The sequence below is a fragment of the Dermochelys coriacea genome, chromosome 9, assembly GCF_009764565.3.
Source record: "Dermochelys coriacea isolate rDerCor1 chromosome 9, rDerCor1.pri.v4, whole genome shotgun sequence".
NCBI lineage: Eukaryota > Metazoa > Chordata > Testudines > Dermochelyidae > Dermochelys > Dermochelys coriacea.
This window is the reverse complement of record NC_050076.1, coordinates 25,247,019-25,271,110: the sequence shown is the minus strand read 5'-3', so window position 1 is coordinate 25,271,110 and position 24,092 is coordinate 25,247,019. Positions and strand designations below refer to the sequence as shown.

Sequence of the window (24,092 nt, the reverse complement as noted above, 5' to 3'; positions counted from 1 at the left end):
GGGCAGCAGGGGGCAGTTAGGGGCAGAGGTTCTGGGGGCGGTCAGGGGACAGGGAGAAGGGGTGGTTGGATGGGGCAAGGGTCCTGGGGGCAAGTCAGGAATGAGAGGGGGGGGTTAGATGGGACAGCAAGGGGAAGTCATGGGTGGGGAGTCCGGGGGGGGTGAGGGAACAGAGAGTGGTGGATGGGGTAGGAGTCCCAGGGGAGCCGTCAGGGAACAGGGGGGCTTGGATGGGGCAGGGTGAGAAGTGGGGTGGAGTCAGATAGGAGGCGGGGGCCAGGCCACGCCTGGCTGTTTGGGGAGACACAGCCTCCCCTAACCGGCCCTCCATACAATTTTGGAAACCTGATGTGACCCTCAGGCCAAAAAGTTTGCCCGCCCCTGCACGAGATGGCAAGAACTTTTGGCCAGTATTTAACTAGGCTGAAGTTGAACAAGCAATGTACAATTTGAAGGGCTCCATATATTTTCTGTGCAAAATTCTCCTCTGATCAGCACTATGCGTCTGTGGTATATATTCTGCACTCATTTAACATTGAGAATAAGGGCTATAGACATCAATGAAGTTACGCACATAGGACAAATGCAGAATATGTAAGAGATCTGTTCTGTAGTGCAAAAGAGAGACACAATGCAGGGGGTTTGTATTGCAATTTGTATAGTGGGGGTGCTGAGAGCCATTGAACCAAACTGTAAACTCTGTACATGATGGAAACCATCAAGCCTAGTTCCAGCATCTATGCCACAGTGCAGATAGGAGTAGATAATTTGACTCTATGGTTTTAATAGAAAATCAGTTTTGTCATTTTAATAATTTAGTCAGCAATAAAGGGTACTGGTGAATATACAATGGAAGCTATTTGTTTTACAGTAAGGATATTAATAACATTTGGGAATTTAAAATCTTGCTTTTGTATAAACAAAGAGAAAAGAGAAACATGCCCAGCATATTATTCTCTCTTCTCTTTTAGTTACGGTGACAGGAATTATGATCTGTAAACAAACTTCATTATCTGCAAAAAATGACAAAGAACATTTTATGGCCAGGATTCAATGGTAGAAGTGAGAAACACTTAGGGCCTCATTCATATAAACGTTCCAAGACACCGTAATTTAATGACTTAATTTCATAAAATTATCCACAATTCAGAAGTGATACAGACAGAATCTCCAATGCACTGGAGTAACAATCTTTATATAAGACAAGAGACAATAGGTGGAGACAGACAGACAGACACAGGGGCGGCAGGTTTGTATAATTTCTGGTGGTGCCCAGAATGGGGCCAAGTCCCACCACCCCTCCCCCTCCCCAAACACACCTGCCTAAGGCTCTGGGAGGGAGTTTGGGTGCAGGAGGAGTGAGGCATCAGGCTCTCGGATGGAGTTTGGGTGTGGGCTTTGGGCTGGGGCAGGGGGTTGGGATGCAGCAGGGGGAGGGCTCTGGGAGGTAGTTTGGGTGTGGGGTGCAGGCTCTGGGCTGGGGCAGGGGGTTGGGGTATGGGAGGGGGTGTGACACTTACCTCAGGCAGCTCCCGAAAGCGATCTGCACACCCCTCTGGCAACGGCTCCTAGGCAGGGGGGCAGGGGGTCTCTGCGCACCGCTGCCCGCAGGCACTGCCCCCGCAGCTCCCATTGGCTGCAGTTCCAATGGCAGAGTTGGCACTCAGGGCAGGGGTAGCGAGCGGAGACACACACACACAAACCCAGAGGCCGCAGGGGACGTGCCAGCTGCTTCCGGGAGTGGCATGCCGCGCGGAGCGAGGGCAGGCAGGAAGCCGCTTTAATCTCGCTGCGCTGCTGGTGGTGGCAGCGGGGCCCCCACGCTCTTTTACATCTGCTGGGGTCTCTGCGGGGAAGGGGGACTCACCTGTGACTCTCTCCGCTGCCGTGAGGGGAGGTGGGCCAGGCAGCACCGACTTGGTAGTGTCCTTCGCGTTCTCCACCCCCCGCAAAGTGGACCCTCCCATTGAACAATGGAATTCCGTCCCGTCTCCCCCTCCGCCCCCCCACCCAGCACTGAATGCAACCCTTCCAGCGGAGCAGTCAGCCCGGCAGGACTGGGTGGCGTGGAGGCACTCGGGCTGGCTGCCGAGAGGAAGAGATTGCACGGGGCTGGAATGCACAGTTGGCTGGGGAGCATGTCTCACCCAGCTGGCAGCAATCCGGGGGGAGGTGCACAGGGGAGGCAGGCGGGGTCGGGGAGAGACCTGGCCCTGAACATTGGTGCAGCTGGGCCCTGTGCTCTGAATATTCCTGGAGCATGGGCAGGCACCATGGGCCAATACAACTCGCCACCCCTGGACAGACAGACGGGGTAGTACAAGGCACCCTAGATGGTGAAAAAAAGTGTCTGAAACACTGGATAGGACAGGGGTGGCCAACCAGTGGCTCCAGAGCCACATGCGGCTCTTCAGAAGTTCATATGCGGCTCCTTGTATAGGCACTGACTCCAGGGCTGGAACTACAGGCCCCAAGTTTCCCGTGTGTGGGGGATGCTCACTGCTCAACCCCTGGCTCTGCCACAGGCCCTGCCCCCACTCCACCCTTCCTGCTCCCTCCCCTGAGCCTGCAGTGCCCTTGCTCCTCCCCACTCCCTCCCAGAGCCTCCTGCACGCTATGAAACAGCTGATCGGGAGGCGCTGATCGACAGGGCTGCTGGTGGGCCGTGGCGGGAGGCACTGGGAGCAGGGGAGGGGGGAACCGATGTGGGGGCTGCTGACATAATACTGTGGCTCTTTGGCAATGTACATTGGAAAATTCTGGCCCCTTCTCAGGCTCAGGTTGGTCACCCTGGGATAGGAAGAAATTAAAAATATATTTCAAAGTTTTAGAATGCACAATAAATAATGAGGAAATTTTAACAAAACTGACCATTATTTCTTAAGGTTAATAAACTTTCCTCAGTGAACATGCAGTGCAAAAGTTTGGACATGTAAAAAAAAGAAAATGTAAGTCTGTCAATCAATAACTCTAAATCATATCAGAGCAATACAAATTATATTGCTAACAGCTGTATTTCCTCTTATTTTGTAATAAGCTACATTCTAGAATGTTTAGCCTAGTGTACTAATATTTAATTCTTACACTCATTACCTGTACTACAAATAAAAGGAATTCAGGCGAGGTCTGCCAAATTGTTTTACCAGAGCCTAGTCGGTGCCACTGAATCAATAGTATCTTGAATGAAGGAGATGGTGACCCACGCTTTTTCCCATGAAGGGTCATTAGGAAATAGTCCCACCATTGGGAAAATTAAGTTTCCTCAGATGCCAATTTAGGAGTTCCTAATAATTCCCAACCAGGTCTCCAGCTCCCTCAATGAAGACTGAAGACTCCAAGTTTACTCTTCATGCTTGAGAAGACGAAAATTCAAGTTTTCTGATGAATGGTTCTATCATTCAAGAACAGAAAATTCTATTTTGCCCCTTGAGAAAACAGTTCCACTCATTTCAATGCCTAAAGATATCAGCAAAGTGGGCTATGCAGGCCACCAATATTGAATCAATGAGGGTATGAGCAAGAGGAGATTGCTATCATTCAAGAAAACATGCAACTCAGGTCTTAAGTGCATTGTTAGCATTTTATCTATATGAAAGCCACCTCACTGTAGTGTGAAACAGCAAATGCTGGTGAAAGGAACCAATGTCCTCACAGAGTGATCCAAGAACATAAAGAATCCATTGAACAGATGTTAATGACATTCACATCTTTAATAGCTTCATGAAGTACCTAGCACAGCTTTTAAGCCCTTTTCCTAATAACAAGAGCATAGCAGTGTATGAAACAGTGACACTATGGAGCAATAGGTGCGCTGATTCAGAATGGTAACAAGGCTACATTATGCTTACCTATCATCACCTGAGAACCATGTAAATCTTTGTCTGTTTCCAGAAATGCCTTCAGTAAACATTCCCATGTTCTAGCATAGCTTTAGAAAAAAACCTGCCTCTTCATCAGAACAACCAGAGGCACACCTTGCAAAAGCCAGGAGTTGTGCAGCACCAGAGACTTTCCAATTTGCTAAGTAGTCACACTTCCTGAGTTTGGAAAGCAGTTGCTCTCAGATGTCCTCAGCCACATCACTGTGGCATGAAACAGTTGTTATTTGAGAAGTCCAATGTTTACAAGTTGGTAGCTGCTTCAGGCCCTGTAACTTTTGAAACCATGTCTCTTGCTCACAGAAGGGTAAGATTTTCTGGAATAGCACCCATCTCAAATGGCTGTGTGATTCATAGGGATAACCATTAAATGCCTGAGTGGGGTTCATGCTGATATTGCCAGTTTGGGTAATCAGACCCTGTTGTTTTTCATTTTTTTTTTTAATATTTTCAGATTTGTCTTTCACTGACTGAAGTTTGATTTCTAAATATTGTGTCAACTCTGAAGATTTCCTGTTCTCAGCCACAATCACTTTCCATCATACCACACACAGTTGTTTTGCATCAATCAATACAGAAACCATACATCATGTTTTTGCCATTGTATTTCCTCACTTTCTTTTTTTGCCATCACTGGAACAGCTTGCTATGCAATGATCAATCTTTCTGAATCACCTCGGGCCAGACCTGAGCCCAAGCAAAGACTGAATGATGTACGCAACATGGTCACATGAGGCTCAGCAGTGCTTTTGGGCCTTAGCAATTACAGTCAACTCATCTGGTATTCCAATGCAGTGATACATTTGGTCATGGTCTGTGTGCACGGCTACATGCACTTATGCTCTAATAAATTTACTTTCACTTTGTGTCATACCTAGTAAACAATGTTTGTAATGGGGCTTTTCCCGTTCTGTATAAAATAAATGCAAACACACACACACACACACATGTTCACATAGCAGGCTCCTACACACTCACCTCTTGAAATTGTCTACAGTAAACCATCAGCTGGTATTTTCAATGGACAAGCAAATTGATTACCCTTATAAGGACACATCATGACAGGGCTTAGAGTGGGTATCTACTTTTATTATTTTATATTTATTGATTTTTTTTCCCAAAAAAAGTTTACATTATTTGATGACTGACTTCAGCCTCCATGGATCTCGCCAGGTCTCCTCTGAGTCTTTGACCCATAGTTTGGGAAACAGTGATTAAGAATTTTGTTTTTTTAAAGGGAAAGAATAGAATCACAGAATAACAGAACTGTAGGACTAGAAGGAACCTCGACAGATCATCTAATCCAGTCTTCTACACAGAACCAGGACTAAGTATTATCTAGACCAGGGGTAGTCAAGCATTTTTTATCAAAGTCCAAATTTCTTGGTCAAGATATAGTCAAGGTCCAGACTCCAGAGAAACATTTTTCACACAGGTTTCAGAGTAGCAGCCATGTTAGTCTGTATTCGCAAAAAGAAAAGGAGTACTTGTGGCACCTTAGAGACTAACAAATTTATTAGAGCATAAGCTTTTATGAGCTACAGTGAGCTGTAGCTCACGAAAGCTTATGCTCTAATAAATTTATTTTTCACATAGCAACAATAATGACAATAATGACAACTAAATAAGAAGATTTTGGGTCCATTCAAAAGCATCTGGCAGTCCAGATTTGGCCCGTGGTCTGCCTATTGATTGCCCCAATCTAGATAATTCCTGACAGGTTTATCTAACCTCTTCTTAAAAACCTCCAATGACAGTGATTCCACAATCTTCCTGGGTAATTTGGTCCAATGATTAACTACCCTTGCCATTAGGAAGCCTAACATATAACCTAAATCTCCCTTGCTGCTATTTAAACCCATTACTGCTTATCCTATCCTTAGTGGATAAGGAGAACAATTTATCACCATCCTCTTTATAACAACGTTTTACTTACTTGACTGAAAAAACCTAATTTTTTCAATCTTTCCTCGTAGGTCAAAGTTCTAGAAAACATGATCTTTTTTGTTGCTTTCCTCCGGACTTTCTCCAGTTTGTCTACATCTTTCCCCAAGTTTGCTGCCCGGAACTGGACACAGTGCTCCAGTTGAATGGAAGAATTACTTCTCATCTCTCGCTTACAACACTCCTGCCTTTCTAACTTTGTCCCTACATGCTTGTGTTTTTTTAATATTCATCCTTCATAATAATAATCTGAACTAATACAGAGAATCGTATATCAATACTAAAACTCTAATTTAAGAAAGCACATGGCATTTTAATAGGTCATCATAGCTTGACAGCCAAAGATGCTGCATATTAACAAGACCATTTTGACACAGACAGCTATACTACCCCATTAAAACACAAACAAAATTATTGGCCATCTCTAACCAAACAATCTATTTTTTACTATAGCTGAACCAAACAATACTCCTTTAGTGACAGTCTGACAACTAAGAGTTAATGGTTCGCCTAGAAAAAGTATGTGGATGCATTCTAAACTCAGTATGTAACCCAAGGCTTAAATGGAAATCCATACAGCAATCAGAGATGCTTGCTTCATGTGCCTATATCCTATGTGCCATACAGATGGTATGATCTGTAGTACTAGTGACTATCTACTGACATACAAGAGGTAATTAATTTTCATTGACTCTTATAAAGGTTGCCCAGAAAACCAGACCTAATTTTTTTAAAGGCAAAATAAAAGCTGTTTTAAATTAGCTCCCACCAAATAGTACGAATGAAAATTTGTGACTAACTAAAAATGTGACTAACTACATATGGAAGTGATATAAAGTATGAATCACAACCACATATTTATTATTTTCTGAGTGCCAACAATATGCTCAACACTGTACAATACAGAGAGGAAGACACAATAAGACTACTCTGCATTTTTAAAGCACCTTCGTTCCAAACATCTTTCATGTACTTTACAAGCTCTAATGAACTGAGCCTCAACATAAGTCTGTGAAGTAGGTAAGTGTTATCAACCCTATTTTACTGAGGAAGAAACTGAGGCATAGACAGACTGTGCTTCCCAAGCTTACACAGAATGTCTCAGGTTTCAGAGTAGCAGCCGTGTTAGTCTGTATTCTCAAAAAGAAAAGGAGTACTTGTGGCACCTTAGAGACTAACAAATTTATTAGAGCATAAGCTTTCGTTAAATGCATCCGATGAAGTGAGCTGTAGCTCACGAAAGCTTATGCTCTAATAAATTTGTTAGTCTCTAAGGTGCCACAAGTACTCCTTTTCTTTTTACAGAATGTCTGTAACAGAGCTGCAAAGACCTCCCTAACTGTAAGAGGACCTACAGTTATGACCTGACCTAAATGGCAAAACTACTGTTGACTTCAATTGTAGCATGAGTAGGTCCTTAGGTGATATAACCATTAAACCCTACTCAGTGTTCATTAAAGGACAAACTTCTTTTTATGTAGTGTAGTTGTAGCTGTACTGGTCCCAGGATATTAAATAGACAAGGTGGGTGAGGTAATATCTTTTACTGGATCAACTTCTGTTGGTGAGAGAGGCAAGCGTTCATGCTACAAGAAGAAAAGGAGTACCTGTGGCATCTTAGAGACTAACAAATTTACTTGAGCATAAGCTTCCGTGAGCTACAAGAGCTCTTCTTCAGGAGATACTGAGTGTCACAGCTAAATGCAAGGCTGAAGAGATTGTTTAGCATAAGTAGTTAGCACATATTTTAAGGGACCGTTCAAGGTGTTAATGTGCCACTCTACCTGGAATGGTCCCTTGGAATATGTGCTCACTACTTATGCTAAACAATCTGTTCCACCTTGCATTTAGCTGTGATGCTAGCTAGGAGTACCTTTCCCAGAAGTGTGAGCTCTGTGTACCTCAGAAGCTTGTCTCTCTCACCAACAGAAGTTTTTCCAATAAAAATATTACCTCACAAAACTTGTCTCGCTTAGGCTACATCTACAGTAGAGAGCTTACAGCAGCACAACTGTAGCGATGCAGCTGCCCCAGCCACTGTAAGATCTCTCATGTAGCTGCTCTATACCGATAGAAGAGAGCTCTCTCGTCTACCTAATTAAACCACCCCCAACAAGCAGCGATAGCTATATTGGAGAGAGAAGCTCTCCCACTGACATAGCGCTATGCACACTACCACTTATGCCAGCAAAACTTATGTTGCTCGGGAGGGATGGGGATGGGGATTCACATAACTGAGCAACATACATTTTGCTGACATAAGTGGTAGTGTAGACAGGGCCTAAGCTTCTTTGTAGTAACAGAAAGATTCTCCTTTCAGATCCACATGGTAATATTCAACTACAGTATTAGTATTCCCTAACATCACCAGAAAAGTCACATAAATCGGAGAAACTCTGAATACTGAAGCTGAGTACTAACATAAAGACCTGAGATGAGAATTTTCCCCTGTATTTTGAGGATCAAACCATTTTGATGTCTATAGTATTTCTTGACAACACATCAGTGCAAAGAGCACTCCTGCTTAACGGCAGGCTTGGGATCTAATAGCAGCAAATCAATAGTGGATAACTTCACCTTCAACTCATATGGAGAGAGATTTTTTTTTTCCTTTAAAATATTGATGCTTGCTCCCAAAGTCATCTTGGAACACAGGCCTTAAAGGGTGAAATGACAGAAGCATTAACTCAATTCCCTAGGCAACATCCCAAGCTGAGCTGGTATTGTTACAAAAATGAGTTCCGCTCCACTTGATCCAGAAGCACCAGCTGATCCCTATTTTATAGACTTTTAAAATGGAAAATTTTTTCAGCCAGTGCCATAAATCTTTTAATGAATCATTGATAGTCAGATGATAAACCATAATATCCTTTTGCTATACAACCTAACCTTTTATCCAGAAACTGAATCCTTCACAGGCTATATAAAGGTATAAGTATCTGTTCACTCTGTTGGGCTTACTCCAGGGGCTGTTGCTCAACAATACAGGAAGATTTCAACAGTGTATACACTACAGTAGTAGTAGATTTTTTTTCTTTTGTATAGAACCTGCAACCCTTACACCAATGAATAATCTTTATTTATTTTAGTAGTTCTGTTGACTTCAATGGGACTACTTATGTTAGTAAGTCTTGCTGGATTGGGCCCAGACTTCTTTTAAGTACTGTTATGGTGGAAATGTTTTGGATATAGGTACCTGAATAGTAATCATATTTATATTTAATAGTTTCTGGAACTTTGTGAAATATGGGTCATGAACCTTAACAAGTATATAATCAGAGTGTATGTAAATGACACAAACGCTGTACTTTATAACTCAGCAGACATCTCTTGAACGAAGAAGCCCTGAAGAGTACATTTGATACAACTGATACAGTCTTACATTTGTCTTGGTTACTTAAGAATTATGCATGATTCTTTTGGACGGTCTCTTCATTTCTTTTGCTCTCCAGAATTATGTGCCGTACCTTCTAGCAACGTAACTAAACCTAATAATTATAACAGACACACAGCTGTGAGCCATACATATCACAAAGGATGAAGATACAATTAGTGAAATAATGTTTGGGGGGAGGAAGGTTGGGAGTTTTTTGGGAGGGGAGGGTTGTTTGTTTTTTTGTTTTCTTAATTTTTACTTTAGGGCTAAAACTCAGTTAAAAAAAGCCTTAATTAGATGTTTGTAAAGTGCTTTCAGAAAGCTCAGCATCTTACAGGATTGGACCAAAAAGTGCTATATATAGATGCTAAGAATTCACTCAGGGTGAAATTCTTATCCCTTTGAAGTCAATAGCAAAACTCATATTGACTTCAATGCCTCAGTTCCTTCAACAGAGATGCAAACAGAATCCAGCTCTCTAGACTCTCAGTCCTTTTTCTTAATCACAAGACCTCTGTAACGGTAAGATGAACTACAACAGTTAGGGTCTCCTATCTGAATGGCAAAACTCCCATTTATTTCAGTGGGACCAGGATTTCATCCCTAAATACTCCTAACAAAACTGAGGGCCTAATGCTGAGGACCTGCAGCTTCCTGGAAGCCGTAGCCTCCTGAATCTCACACCCTTCTTGTTCAACAAGACAAAAATAAACTTTTGTACATGAGGGTCTAAATGAACAATAGGAATTCTATTTCATATTTTCTCTTTGAACTGAAAAAATAAATACAATTTAATGTAATTCCTGAAACAGACCCTGGAAGAGATACACAACTCTTTATGACTTATCTTCATATTAACTGGATCTTGAATATCAAATAATGCCTAAGAAGCATTGAATTAATGTTGTAATTGCCAACAAAATTTCTCTCTCCAGGCTCAATATTTCTTTCAAAGTTATTCATATGAACAAGGCATGAGATCCTTATAGTGAGATATAGGTAATAAAGATGGTACTTATAGAGTACTTCACTGGAGCTAAGATAAAAGACATGGTTTATTTATAGCCTCAGCATATTGATGTACTGTAGAACTTTAAAGCATCTCATCAACCAGAAGAACATTCTAATTGAAAAAAGATGTCAAATACTGTAGATAGGGTTGGCAGAATTCAATTTTTTAAATAAGTCCATGGATAATATCAATGTTTATTTTTAAGCATTTTTCCCTATTTTTATCTATTTAAATGTTCACGGTTGTGAAGAAATATGGATTTTGAGCTTTTTTGTTTGATTTTTATCAATTTAAATTCTCAGTTGTGGGAAATTAGGGGGGATAATTATTACAGATAATAATTATTTAAGGAAAGTAGATGTTGAGATTCCAAAAGTTCAAGCTTTATAACCGTCAAAATACAATTGTCAACATCACATGTCGAAGTATACAAGGTAACTATTCTTAAGTCAAACTCTAATAAGTTCACAAGCAACAATTTTCTTTGCCTATCTGTAAATTTTGATTATCATCAATGCAAAATTTTTGTCAGTTTGTATGCATACAGTGAAATTGACTTTACTGACATTTACCAACAAAATAAATTCTTTCAAGCCTGACTATGCATATTTATTTTAGACACTTTGGCTATAAACATTTAAGAAGCTGATGATCAAATCAGAAATTCTTTCAACAGTGCAAGTTTTAAAAAAATTCCTGGACCAAATTACTCAACCTATTGTTCTTTCAAAACCAATTTTGCCTGGCTATAAATCTAGACTGCACCAAACCCTTCTGCCTTTGTTTCAGCCCCATCCCCCCTAGGTTTTTCTATCTAATTATCCCACTCCCTGCTAACACTGTTCTTTGCAATTTACCTCCAGGAACCAATAGGAACACATGTCATTGGGAATTAGGGAATTGCTGCAGGATACAAACCAGCAAACAGGATCATAAACTATCCGAATGCCAAAACTTTCTTTAACCATGAGATTTGAGGGCAACACACCATATCTTATTCCATTTACTAATAGGATATGATAGGAGAACTAGTCTTACAAGTAGAAAAATGATTATTTAATTCAGATGTCTTTGTTGTCCTTGAGACCAAGTGCTTAATAACATATTATATAGCAACATACTGCACTATATTCCATATAATCAAAAAGTAAGTCCCTAGTCATTTAATTCCTTTTACAGGTCAAGGTGATCAATTCCAACTACAGCTAAAGAATTCTCTAACTCCATTTAGGAATCCATGTTTCTTGTTTGAGGCAATAACTGCTAGAAAAAGCTCATGGGCGCTCTCATATCTGATGCATAACATACATCAGCTAAATAACCACATTGGGTTACTGAGAGGAGCAGGAAGGACAAAAGCTGTGCTGAGCCACCTGAAATATAAGCCTGTTAACATAATAATCTAAGAAATATGTACATGTACCAAATTTAACACTCCTGGTAATCAAACTCTGTTAACATTCACTGAGAATATTGTTTAAGAATACAGAAATATGCTTCCCAAACAACGTGATAATCTGTATTGGCTATCTTAATTTTTATGGCTCTGGTGAATCAGTTAACCTGCAAAAGACTTAAATGGGTACAGAAAATGAGATGGGAGACCCACAAGAAAAGCAATTAACCTTTCTTCAGAGGCTAACCTTTAGCTCTCTCTTCCACCTACATCTCTGAATTCATCTGCTTAATGCAAGTGTATTACAAAGAAGGAAATATTAAATCAAGACTTTACTTGACTGGAAGTTAATCAGATCCATCACTGTTTCCACAACTACTTTTTATTCTTAATTAATGTTATCTAAAATCAAAACATACAAAGCAAAAGAGTTCTGTCTCTCTCAAGCGCCCACTTTGGGTCACACAGCAGGTGGCAGACTGGGAAAGTACAAACCAGCAACACAAGAGAACCCTTATCCTTAAAAAATATCTGCCACGCTCATTATGTTTGGTTAGTCTAGAGAAAACAGATGAATGAAAAAGATGTACCAATTTCAAGAGGGATCCGCACTCCACTATTCCGGCTTTCCAGTTCCCAGCCGAAGGAAGGCACATTCGTAGCTGTTCAAAAATAACTGAGACGCTTGTGTGTGGTTACGGTCTATCTAGTAACTGGATATCAGTCATTTCTTCTGTCTACACTCCTCGCCTCTCTTTGCCTTCTGTCCCCCTTCCATTAAATGCAAATGATTCACGCCATCTGAGACTAGTGTGAGCTCCGCATTTCCATGGCATTAGACAGAGGGCTTAACAGTTCGTGGGGGCTGTAGCAGACGCAATGACCTCTCCCCTGGCTCCCTGGGGCCGAGACACTGGGAGAGGCGATGGCATCTACTCCAAGAAGAAAAGGAGGACTTGTGGCAGCTTAGAGACTAACAAATTTATTGGAGCGTAAGCTTTCGATGAAGTGAGCTGTAGCTCAGGAAAGCTTATGCTCAAATAAATTCGTTAGTCTCTAAGGTGCCACGAGTCCTCCTTTGCTTTTTGCACATACAGACCAACACGGCTGCTGCTCTGAAATCTGCTCCCAGGAAGCTGACAAAGCCTGCCTCCCCCGGGCTGCACCTCGAGCCGCTGGCGTGAAGCTCCCCTCGGAGGGAGGCGGATGGCTCCAGGGCGCCTGCACCGGCCCAGCGGGTGACAGCAGACAGCGCCTCCCCATCTCCCGAGCATGTTACCCCGACCGATGAAACCGGCTGCCCGGGGGGTTGCGCCACACAACTTACGGGGATGCAGCCACCGCCTGCCACGGGGAAGTTGACGGCAACTTGGTGCCCGTCCTCAGCCCTGCACCCCAGCGCCCCCCGCCCCTCTCCCTAGAGCCGCTCCCCAGGGCAGCCCGTACCTCTGAGCGGCTCCCTCTCGCTAGGGCACGTCCCCCCGCCGCGGCTGCGGAACGGCTCTGCCCCAGCCCGGCGGCAGCAGCAAGCAGCAGAGAAGGCGCCGGCACCCGCTCCGCTGCCGCCACCACCTGCGTCCTCATTCAAACACACGCAACAATCCCCCCAGCGGCGCGGCGACAGCAGGAGAAACCCGGAGCGGGAGCCGGCCGGACCGGAGCGCCCCGCGCCGCCTGCCCCGGGCACGGAGCACAGGCGGCCGCAGACGCCGTGCCGCAGTCGGGGAAAGGGGCTGCGGGAGCTGCGGGGCCGGACCCTACTCCCGCTGTAGTCAGTGTAAGGTCACGATCCTGGCAGATCAATTCCCCGCTGAGTGGGAGGGGGGGGGGCTGTGCTGACCGCAGCCCAGTTGCCCCAGCGTGCTGGGTGCTGTGGGTTATTCTGCCATTTCCATTATATCAGGATAGTTGCAGACACTGGGGGGGGGGGTCATTTTGGATTGTCTGGCCTAGTTTCTTCAGTCCTTCCTCGGGCGGAACTCCAGCTGAAGTCAATGGGAGTTCAGCGTCGTGAACAGGGAGAGGAGGATTGGATCCTCACCCCACCCTGGGAAAGTATGAGTAAATCGGAACTACAGAGGCGGGTGGGAGTATTAAATCCATTACCAACCTGTGGGCAGCAGCTCTGCAGCCCCTTCTCCACTGCAACTATCTAGCTCATCTATATTATCTGAGTCCCTGGGGTAGACCCCTGCATGAGGGTCGGGGTTGTGGCCACAGAACTGGCCCTAGCCCTCTGTTTCTCTGCCAACCTGCTGTAAAACCTCCTCTCTGCCATGGCGTATGTGGAGGTGGTGCAGAGCCTACTTCTGTCAGTCAGGAGGGGCAAGTTAGCTTCTTTCCACTCCTGCTCCTCAAGCATCTTCCCTCAAATGCCCCCTCCACACATACCAGACAGAGAGATCAGAGTAGCAGCCGTGTTAGTCTGTATTCGCAAAAAGAAAAGGAGTACTTGTGGCACCTTAGAGACTAACACATTTATTAGAGCATAAGCTTTCGTGAGCTACAGCTCACTTCATCGGATGCATTTGGTGGGAAAAAAAAACCTCTCAGAACTACTGTGATTATGTTGCACTGGAGGCCTTCCGTCCCATGGTCCCCCCCTTGCCCGGGTGAACGGCACTTTCTGCAAAAAAGCGAAGCAAGCTGCGGCATCTCATTTGTGCGTCCACCCTGAACACTTAAAATGCACGAACTTGGTTTCTGTTTTCTAGCAGGAGATGAATGTATCTAAAGGATTCTGAAGTAGTAGTGATCCAGCACCAGGTATTCCAGCATTTCTTGTCTCCGCTTCTATTCAGCATGCTCCTATTGTTTGCTAGTTCAAAGTCTGCTGGGAGTACTAAGCAGCTTTTCATTCACCTTCTATTTCAAATTTTCCTCCAATAAGAAGGGTCCAAGAAAGTATGGGTCACATTGTGCCAGTCATTTTTGTATTTCGCTTTACACAGAGAAGCAGTAACAATGTTACTGCCCATTCAAAATGCAAGAAAACACTTTTTTTTAGTACAGAGCTAAAAAGTTAGAGATGGAAAAGCCCTATCAGAAGATCCCACCCATCCCCTGCAAGTGCAGGGAATAATTATATAATTCCCTTCACAGAGGATGCATCAAATAGATGAATAGCATACTCAGTCACTGTCAAAAAAGCCAAGAAGAAGTGATCAAGTTTTAGTTTTTGTCCTTTTCTCAAACTGAGAGGTATGCCACGGTTTTCCTGGGCTTTACAGATTGTGAGGACAGGATTGTCTGTCCAATTTGTCAGACTAGGAGGCAGATCTGCGGAGGGGAGCTGCAGAGGGAGTAATGTGACCTCTTGGAGCAGCATCTTAAATTTCACCTTTTCATCTCTGTCCAGCAACTGATTGGCTGATACCATAGAAACAATCCATTGTTGTCATTCAATTCAGCACGGGCTATTGCAATTGCACAGCAAAGCATCATGGGCCAAACGGAAGAAACTTTATCCTCAAAAAGAACAGGGCTGCTACTCTGAAATTTATCCTCAAAGTAATTGCATGTGAAACGTGAGTTAGTCACCTTTAAAAAGGGTTGGGGGGGAGCGTTGAATATATATTATCCCTCAGTATTACATCTTGTGGCTGTTGTTTTTTTTTAAACAAAGAGCTTTCACAATATACAAGATCTTTAAGCATAAAAAGGGGAAAGCTACTGTCTAAAATTTCTCTCCCTGAGTCACCACAAGCCGATTCTGTAGTTTTGGGAGTTCAGGAGTTTTGTTAAACCCTCCACATGATTCCCTCATTTTAGGAGTTCAAAATGCATTCATTCTCCTTTGATCTTTATCACAGCACCCAAAAGCGCTTTTCAGGAGGTCACTGATCCTGATGTCTTTCACTCCTAACATGTTCCTGAGCTACTCATTCATACCTTTAGGGATTGCTCCAAGTGTTCCAATAATCACTGGGACCATCTTTGTTCTAGTTTTCCACAATCGTTCCATCTTGTGGCAGAGTTCTTAATGCTTCGCTATCTTCTCTTCTGGTTCTTTATTTTTCTGTTGGTAGGGCAATATCAATTAGTATGATCTTATTTGTCTTCTTTTCTACAGCAACTATGTCTGGCATGTTTGCCTGCACCGTTTACTCTGTGACAATTACCAGAGCCCATAAAAATCTTAGACTCTTCGTTCTCTGAAGCACTCCACAGAGGTTGCAATGCAAACACTTGGCAACCTTATTGTCTCTGTTCATATATTCTCTCCCAGCCCAGCCAGGTTCCTGAAGGTGCTCAACACATGCGCGGTATCTTCCTTTTTGGAACACATTCTGCAGTTAGGGGAGCAGTTCTGTCAATCAATTTTGTTTTGAATGTAATTAAGCTTTAAGGACTGTTCTTGTGCACTCATAATGAGGTGCTCTGCCTCTCTTTTGAGGTATCTTTCTACAAACCATGAGTTTGTTAATCTTCACTCACTTCAATCTCTCTTCACCACTGCTCGTGCACTGAGTTCTGTGTAAATTTTTCAAGCATTCCTTTGGCAATTTGCTTTCTCCTTTCTTTTATGCTTTCTAGGACTGAGATGTGCACTCAGCCCTCACTTGTTATCACAACCAGATGATCTTTTACTGTGGCCGACTCCTTATATGTCTTGATGTTATATTTTTCAATGTCAATTGCTTCCTCCGCAGATAGCAGACCTTTTTCTCCATCACATCATTGAATTTTCATCCTGTCCATGTCTTGACAGCTACTCACTTCTCTATGCATCACCAGGAACTTTCTTGTTTGGATGTCAGTTTTTTTCTTTTCCTCAATTCCTCTTGATCACTCTGCGAGTGTATCGTACTCCGGTTATCACACACATGTTAATGGGATGGATCAAATTCTTCAGGTTGAGTTTTGTTCTTATTTGTCTGTAATATTCTTTCCTCACTCTTACTTTGACTTATGTTCGCAAAAAGAAAAGGAGTACTTGTGGCACCTTAGAGACTAACAAATTTATTAGAGCATAAGCTTTCGTGAGCTACAGCTCACTTCATCGGATGCATTTACTAAATGCATCTAAATGTATCTAAATGCATCCGATGAAGTGAGCTGTAGCTCACGAAAGCTTATGCTCTAATAAATTTGTTAGTCTCTAAGGTGCCACAAGTACTCCTTTTCTTTTTGCGAATACAGACTAACACGGCTGCTACTCTGAAATTTGACTTATGTTGTAACTCCAACCGTTCCCTGAATCCAAGGCATTTGTAGGATCCAGGCTGAGAGAAATCTTGGATAGTATCTTCATTAATTTAGATGCTATGTGATTGTACCAGTTTGCCCCTATTTACACACGCTGACACATATTTAGCCAAGCCAAGCTTTATATCTTGACCAAACTTTTCTACACATCATCAATTTTTATATCTCCTTTTGTGACCATTCAGATAGTTTTCAATCCTCCATACGTAACAAATGGTTAACTGGTTGTTACTCTTTGCTGTTAAGGTAAACACAATTTCTCTCCCGGCTCATCCATGTCAGTGGCAACATCGCTACTGTGAACAGCACTGGTGATAAGGAATCTCCTTGAAATATTCCTCTTTCAATTTGGACCTCATCAACAAGAGTCCCTTCGAGGTAGAGTTGAGTGTTCCAGTTAACCACAGATTGCTGCAGGAAAGAAATTATCTTTGGATGAACCCTGAGCATTTTGATCCACGAATGTGGGAGGGACACCGTCATATGCTTTTTGTTAGTCTATCCAAACAATCTCGATTTTTTTTCATTTTTATATTTTTGTTTGTTTTGCATCTTCTGTGATCCTCCTGTTTATCATGAGGTGGATATCCTTTTGTCCCTTTCATGTTTACTATCCAGCCTTTTTGCTCAGGAGTGCTTCATTCCACTGCAAGCTAGCACTATTTGGATCTCATCTTTGCCAGAATTGCCATTAGCAGTTTCCACATCATTGGTAAACATATGATTTGGTCTATAACTCATAGAATCATTGTGGCCTCTTTTTTTTTTCTCCGTATGAGAATGGTTCTCCCTGTCCATCTTGGACATCTGTTCTTAAACATTTATTAAGTTGTTCAAATAAATAGTCATGGAGAGTTATTAAGTATTTCAGCCAAAATCTATACACCCCATCTGATCCAGGTGCTTTACAATTTTTTGTTCCTCTCAAAACTTTATCTCTTTTTTCTTTGATATTCCTGTGTATTCTTCTATTCTGTGGTTTTTAATTTTCTCTCTCACGTTTTTAATCCAATCTGCTATCTAATTATGTTGTACATCCTCAGAACAGATTTTCTTCCAGTAGTGCTGAAACTCTTCCACATTCTGTATTGAATCTTATTTTTTCCTATTCTATTTTAAACATTGATCTGATCAAAGAATATCCTAGGGCAGGGGTGGGCAAATTTTTTGGCCTGAGGGCCACATTGGGGTTCCGAAACTGTATGGAGGGCCAGGTAGGGAAGGCTGTGCCTCCCCAAACAGCCTGGCCCCCGCCCGCTCTCCACCCCCTCCCACTTCCTGCCCCCTGACTGCCCCCCTCAGAACCCTCCCCATCCAATCCCCTCCCCCCACTCCTTGTCCCCTGACCGCCCCCTCCCGGGTCCTAGAGTCTCGGTCATAACACTAGATTATGTAACATGTTTTTTTCTGCTTATTAGGTGTAATCTAGCTAAGCTCTTCTTTTTTATTATTAATTATTATTACTACAAAGATGGCATGTGGCTTGAAAACAAATGCAAGTTCCTCTGAACTGGGAGTTCCTCTCTCCATCAATAGGCAGTGCCTATAATTGTCTTCCTGATCAGCTACACCTGTGTTGTTGGAATTTTGGTAACTAAGCCTGCTGTAGATGTGTTGGTGCCATGGCTTAATAAGATGTAATGTCTCCCTTTTGAGTCAAAAGGGGAAAACCGTGTGAACAATGATATCAGTTGCATTTTTAAAATAATCTCTTAAAATAATCTTTAGAGCGGTCCCTAAAATGTAGGTTAGTTTAGGAAAATTAAATAAAAGCTACAATGTTGTTACCTTAATTAAGTTGTATCATTTATAGTTTTTTCTCTTTCTCTTTATAATTTCTCTATCCCAGTTTTATTTTTTGTCTCAACTTTTTGTCTTTTTCTTCCTTTCTCTCCCTCTCTTAATTATTTTATTCTCTTTCTCTCTTCCTCATCTCTTTTCTTGTGGGCTTGCACACACTGGACCTGATTCTCTGGTTTTTCTGGTCTAACTCCACTGAAATCACTGAAGCTATATAGACCCAAAACTGGTGTCACAGTGGAGAATCAGCCCTCTGCCTTTCACCCTCTCTTCTCAAGCTCTTGCTTTGTCTCTCCATCCTAATCCATGGGCAAAATTCTGTACTTAATTACCCTGGTGCAAATCATAACTACTGAAGTTAGTGGAGGTGTGGAGCAACAAAAGGGTAAAATTGGATTGAGCGCAGAATCAAGCCCCAAGAATCTTCCTTTCTCCATCTCACTCTTTATTTTCACTCTCTCCCCCTGCACTCATTCAAACTCACATTTGCACTACCTGTTTTGAAGATGTTTTCAGGACCACCAACCAGGCCCACAGGTTACCTTACGAACCTAACAAAGCTGACAACCACGGCTAACTCCAGAGTTCAGATCCAAATAACAGATTTATTCAGCATAGGTAAGAGAGTCACATCCCAGTGATCATTTGAGGTTTGTCAGTCCAATGATTTGGCTGAGTACATACAACAAGATTGTACATAAACAAAGGCAAAGACATATCTCCTTATCCTCTTTTATGCCCAAGATGACACTCTGCTTTCCGTCAACACCCCTCATCTCAGATCTGTTACATAATAATGTTTAATATCTATGACCAAATATAAGATTCCACATAACACTACATTATGTAATGTTTGTGTACTTATTAGCCATAAAATCTATTAATCTTAATATTTCACAGGATCTTTGGAGACTTTCCTTGTTTATCTTGATTATACTTTGCTGGATCATCATGACCACCGATTAACTTAATCCTTATTATGTGGCCTGCATGATATATTGAAGAATAATTTATTTTATTTATTTATTTAAGGGAGTTTTCAATCCACAGCAATGGCTCTGACTGTGATAGATTCTCCTGCCCACCCCATTAATCTAACTGGAGCGTTAATGCAAAAGTCCAGTGGTGACACTTTAAATGTCACCATGAACAATTTGATTGCTGATCATTCTAGCAGATGATCTGAGGAGGGGGGTGGGAGTGAAGTCTACCACAAAGAAGGACTTGAGAGTAGTTGCACAGTGGGAAATTCAAAGAGAAGAAAGGAGACACATATGCCTGATCTACATTCACGCGTGGACAATAATTAAAATGGAATTTGGTCCTGTCTCCAGAATGAATTTGACACCCCTTCAATGCAGAATATCTACAACCTTTCAAAAGCCTTTTGAGTTTCCCTCTGGCTCAGAGAGCTCAGAATATCACCCCCATGATGAGGAAGTGGAAATCTAACAAAATTATTTTCAGTATAATAATTTTTCTTTTATATGTAGAGATCTATACGGTGGGTGCGGAGAGTTTTACGTAAGGGAATCTGCATGATCTGTAGCTAGCCAGGTGTGGAAAAGGAAAGAAAGACACTTGTTTTTATCAACTTTCTTTTCATATGATGCTTGTGTAGGTTGAATATTTCTTGCTGTTTCTTCCTCTCCTGCCTTCAGTGAGTTCAACATTGTGTATGCGCAGTAAACAGCACAGCTTTCGCAATGCTGAATTCTCCGACCAGGGATAATCATTGCTACATGCTCAGTGAACCCCTCCCTATACTTCATAGGCAGGACTCAATCCACAACGTAAGCTTTATTATTAGTCCAAAAGGAAGTATTTTAAAAAGGCCATGACCCAAAATTTGCTGACAAACTTCTAGGAGAGCTGGCTATGGCCACCAGGAAGAGTTATTTATGGCAACCATTTGTCTTTAACATCCCCTATAGAAGTAAAGGGGAAATTCAAACCTGACAATTTTTATTTAACAGGCCATTTGGAGGCATCGCCTCCCACTTCCACCACCCCTATTAAGAGGTTTGTTTATAATGTATACAGAATTTCAGAGACTGAGCTGCCCAGGCCATGTAGTTTCATCTGTCTTTTCCCCCATCCATGATCATGTGGGTACTGCACCCAAAGGCTGGAAATGCTCATCATGTACATTGTTGCTAAGGCAGCAGGGCGGAACTGAAGGATGCTCAGTATAGACAGAATAGGCCATTAACGGGCACACAAGAAAAATAATTTTTTCCTACCTCCCAGTCAGCTCCACAACTTGCTGCTGCAGAGCTGTTTGTTTCTACTCTATTATTAGTTTCTGAATAGACAGGCCTCCCACAGAGACAAGATCTGCAACCTTTCAAGATTTGCATAGCCCAGAACACCACAGCTGTTTTTTTTCTGAATGGAGCCTTTCTATAGATCAGTCCTGAATGACAATAAAAAAACCCATCATAAACATAAACAAATAAAAGAGTTTGCTTTTGTGGGCTCTTGTCAGCAAAACTCCTGAATGGAAATGCAGCTTTATGTGCCATCAGGGCTATGTTATTCTTTATAAGATATATAATTAAACACAAATAAAAGTAGCCATTTGTTACAATGCTGGTAATTTAGACTTAGCTTATCTAGCAGGTCTGATTTAGGGCCTAATTCTGCATTCCTAACTCCCATGACTGTCAACTGAAATGAGAAAGGTGTCGATAAGACATGGAACTCAAAAGCTCCAGATCTGTCTGGGGGAGGATTCCCCAGTAAAAATAATGTAGTAGGTGTAGACTCAAAGGACTGGAAGGGACCTCAAAAGGTCATCTAGTCCAGTCCCCTGCACTCATGGCAGGACTAAGTATTATCTAGACCATTCCTGACAGGTGTTTGTCCAACCTGCTCTTAAAAATTTCCAATGATGGAGATTCCACAACCTCCCTAAGCAATTGATTCCAGTGCTTAACCACCCTGACAATTAGGAAGCTTTTCCTAATATCCAACCTAAACCTTCCTTGCTGCAATTTAAGCACATTGCTTCTTGTCCTATCCTCAGAGGTTAAGAACAATTTTTCTCCCTCTGCCTTGTAACAACCTTTTATGTACTTGAAAACTGTTATCATGTCCCTCTCAGTCTTCTCTTTTCCAGACTAAACAAACCGAATTTTTTCAATCTTTCCTCATATGTTATGTTTTCTAGACCTTTAATCATTTTTGTTGCTCTTCTATGGACTTTCTCTAGTTTGCCCACATCTTTCCTTAAATGTGGCACCCAGAACTGGATACAATACTCCAGTTGAGGCCTAATCAGCATGGAGTAGAGTGGAACAATTACTTCTCATATCTTGCTTACAACGCTCCAGCTAATACATCCCAGAATGATGTTTCCTTTTTTTTGCAACAGTGTTACACTGTTGACTCATATTTAGTTTACGGTCCACTATGACCCCCCCTTTCCGCAGTACTCCTTCCTAGACAGTCATTCCCCATTTTGTATGTGTGCAACTGACTGTTCCTTCCTAAATGGATTACTTTGCATTTGTCCATGTTGAATTTCATCCTATTTATTTCAGACCATTTCTCCATGTGTAAGGCTCGCAAGCCCTGCAGGAAGTATATCATGGGCTAGGGCAGACCTGGGTCCAAAGGGGAGACTGGGGAGGCTCCCATAACTTAGAAATGTCCCCTAGTCTGTCTAAGTTACGCTGGAGTCCACTCCAGTCTTCAGAGCAGTCTAGAATCAGAAGGGTTCACAGGTATTTCAAAGTCACCTTTGCCCACCCCTTGCCCTGGGCACTGAATTCTGTGCTGCACCTGTTAGAAGTGCAGCACATAATCTCACCCATAGGTTCTGTTCTCAGCACTGACATGGAGTTTCTGTGAGAAACGGATCAAGTCCCTGTGTCATCATTTCCCTATCTGTAAAATGGGGATAACACTGCACATTCATCATAGTGTTTGTGAGGAATTCTGATTCTACAGTGCTAAGTCCCACAGACAACCTATAAATAAACTAAAAAACAGAATTGGGGTCTTAGGCTAGAAAAGCTCATTTTAAAAGGAAAGTGAAGGAACTAGAGAAATCCACAAGTGACAGCAGGGAAGGAAATGGGATCACCGTTGAGACTGAGAAATTAGTAAATGGTGGTATGTACTTTGGTGTAAGCATATGCTATTCTTGGCCATCCGTGCTGGGGGCAGCAGACATCCTGACACCTTTGTAACCTGTATGACTTTTGCATCCCCAGATACCACATCTGTAACTACTTAGTGAATACTGATATTGTGTTCATTCCTGTATGTTATATAGCATCTGACAACTGAGGGAATTTTCAAAGGCACAAAGAGCAGTTAGGCTTCCAGCTCCCATTGAAAATCTCCGTGTGTGTCTAAATGCTTTTTTATGCTTGCCATGACTTGAGGTCTGTAATGTAGGCCAAAAAGCTTCCTGTCCAGCTGTTAAGATTGAGTCCTGAAGGCACGTGTCCACTTCTTCATCTCATGACCCCACCCTATTTATTAGAAAAGTCAGCAACTGGGAACAATGGGAAAAAATTGGTATAAAAATATTCGATGACTTAAAAATATCCAAACTTTCATTGGCTTTAGTTTTGAAAACTAAATTTTGTATAACTGTTTCAAGTTTCAGTACTCAATTTAAAAGGATGTCTACTACTTTTTTTTTTTCCAAAAAAAAGTAGGAAAATATATAATAAAAGGGAATAGATGCTGTAGCGATGAGCTTCTCTGGCAGCATCCTTTAAAAAGTGGAAGTTAAATCCTAGTGAGGAAAATAGAAAGGAGCATGAACTCTGGTAAATGAAGTGTAAAAATATAATTAGGAAGGCCAAAAAAGAATTTGAAGAACAGCTAGCTAAAGACTCAAAAAGTAATAGCAAACATTTTTTTTAAGTACATCAGAAGCAGGAAGCCTGCTAAACAACCAGTGGGGCCACTGGATGATTGAGATGCTAAAGGAGCACTCAAGGATGATAAGGCCATTGAGGAGAAACTAAATGAATTCTTTGCATCAGTCTTCATGGCGAAGGATGTGAGGGAGATTCCCAAACCTGAGCCATTCTTTTTAGGTGACAAATCTGAGGAACTGTCCCAGATTGAAGTGTCATTAGAGGAGGTTTTGGAATTGATAAATTAAGCAATAATAAGTCACCAAGACCAGTTGGTATTCACCCAACTCAAATGTGAAATTGCAGAACTACTAACTGTAGTCTGTAACCTATCATTTAAATCAGCATCTGTACCAAATGACTAGAAGATAGCTAATGTGATGCCAATTTTTAAAAAGAGCTCCAGAGATGATCCCGGCAATTACAGGTTGGTAAACCAGACTTCAGTACTGAGCAAACTGGTTGAAACTATAGTAAAGAATAGGGCTGTCAAGCGATTAAAAATATTAATCGCAATTAATCATATGATTAAAAAACTTAATCATGATTAATCACACTGTTAAACAATAATAGAATACCACTTATTTAAATATTTTTG

At 42.0% G+C, this 24,092-nt stretch overlaps 1 protein-coding gene across 6 annotated transcripts in view; it reads right to left on the bottom strand.

Moving 5' to 3' along the window:
- PLCH1 (phospholipase C eta 1) overlaps positions 1-13,321 on the bottom strand; it is a 170,562-nt gene extending 157,241 nt beyond the window's left edge. For 3 of the 6 annotated variants that reach the window (XM_043492498.1, XM_043492499.1, XM_043492500.1), the window contains exons 1-2: positions 13,053-13,321; positions 12,197-12,268 (exon numbers count right to left, since the gene is read on the bottom strand). The gene's annotated coding sequence lies outside the window, so the exon portion shown is untranslated. Of the gene's footprint in view, positions 1-12,196; positions 12,366-13,052 lie in introns of those variants that run through there. The other 3 variants (XM_038417654.2, XM_038417647.2, XM_038417648.2) reach the window with 3 other exon arrangements.
- Between the last annotated feature and the right edge of the window lie 10,771 nt (positions 13,322-24,092).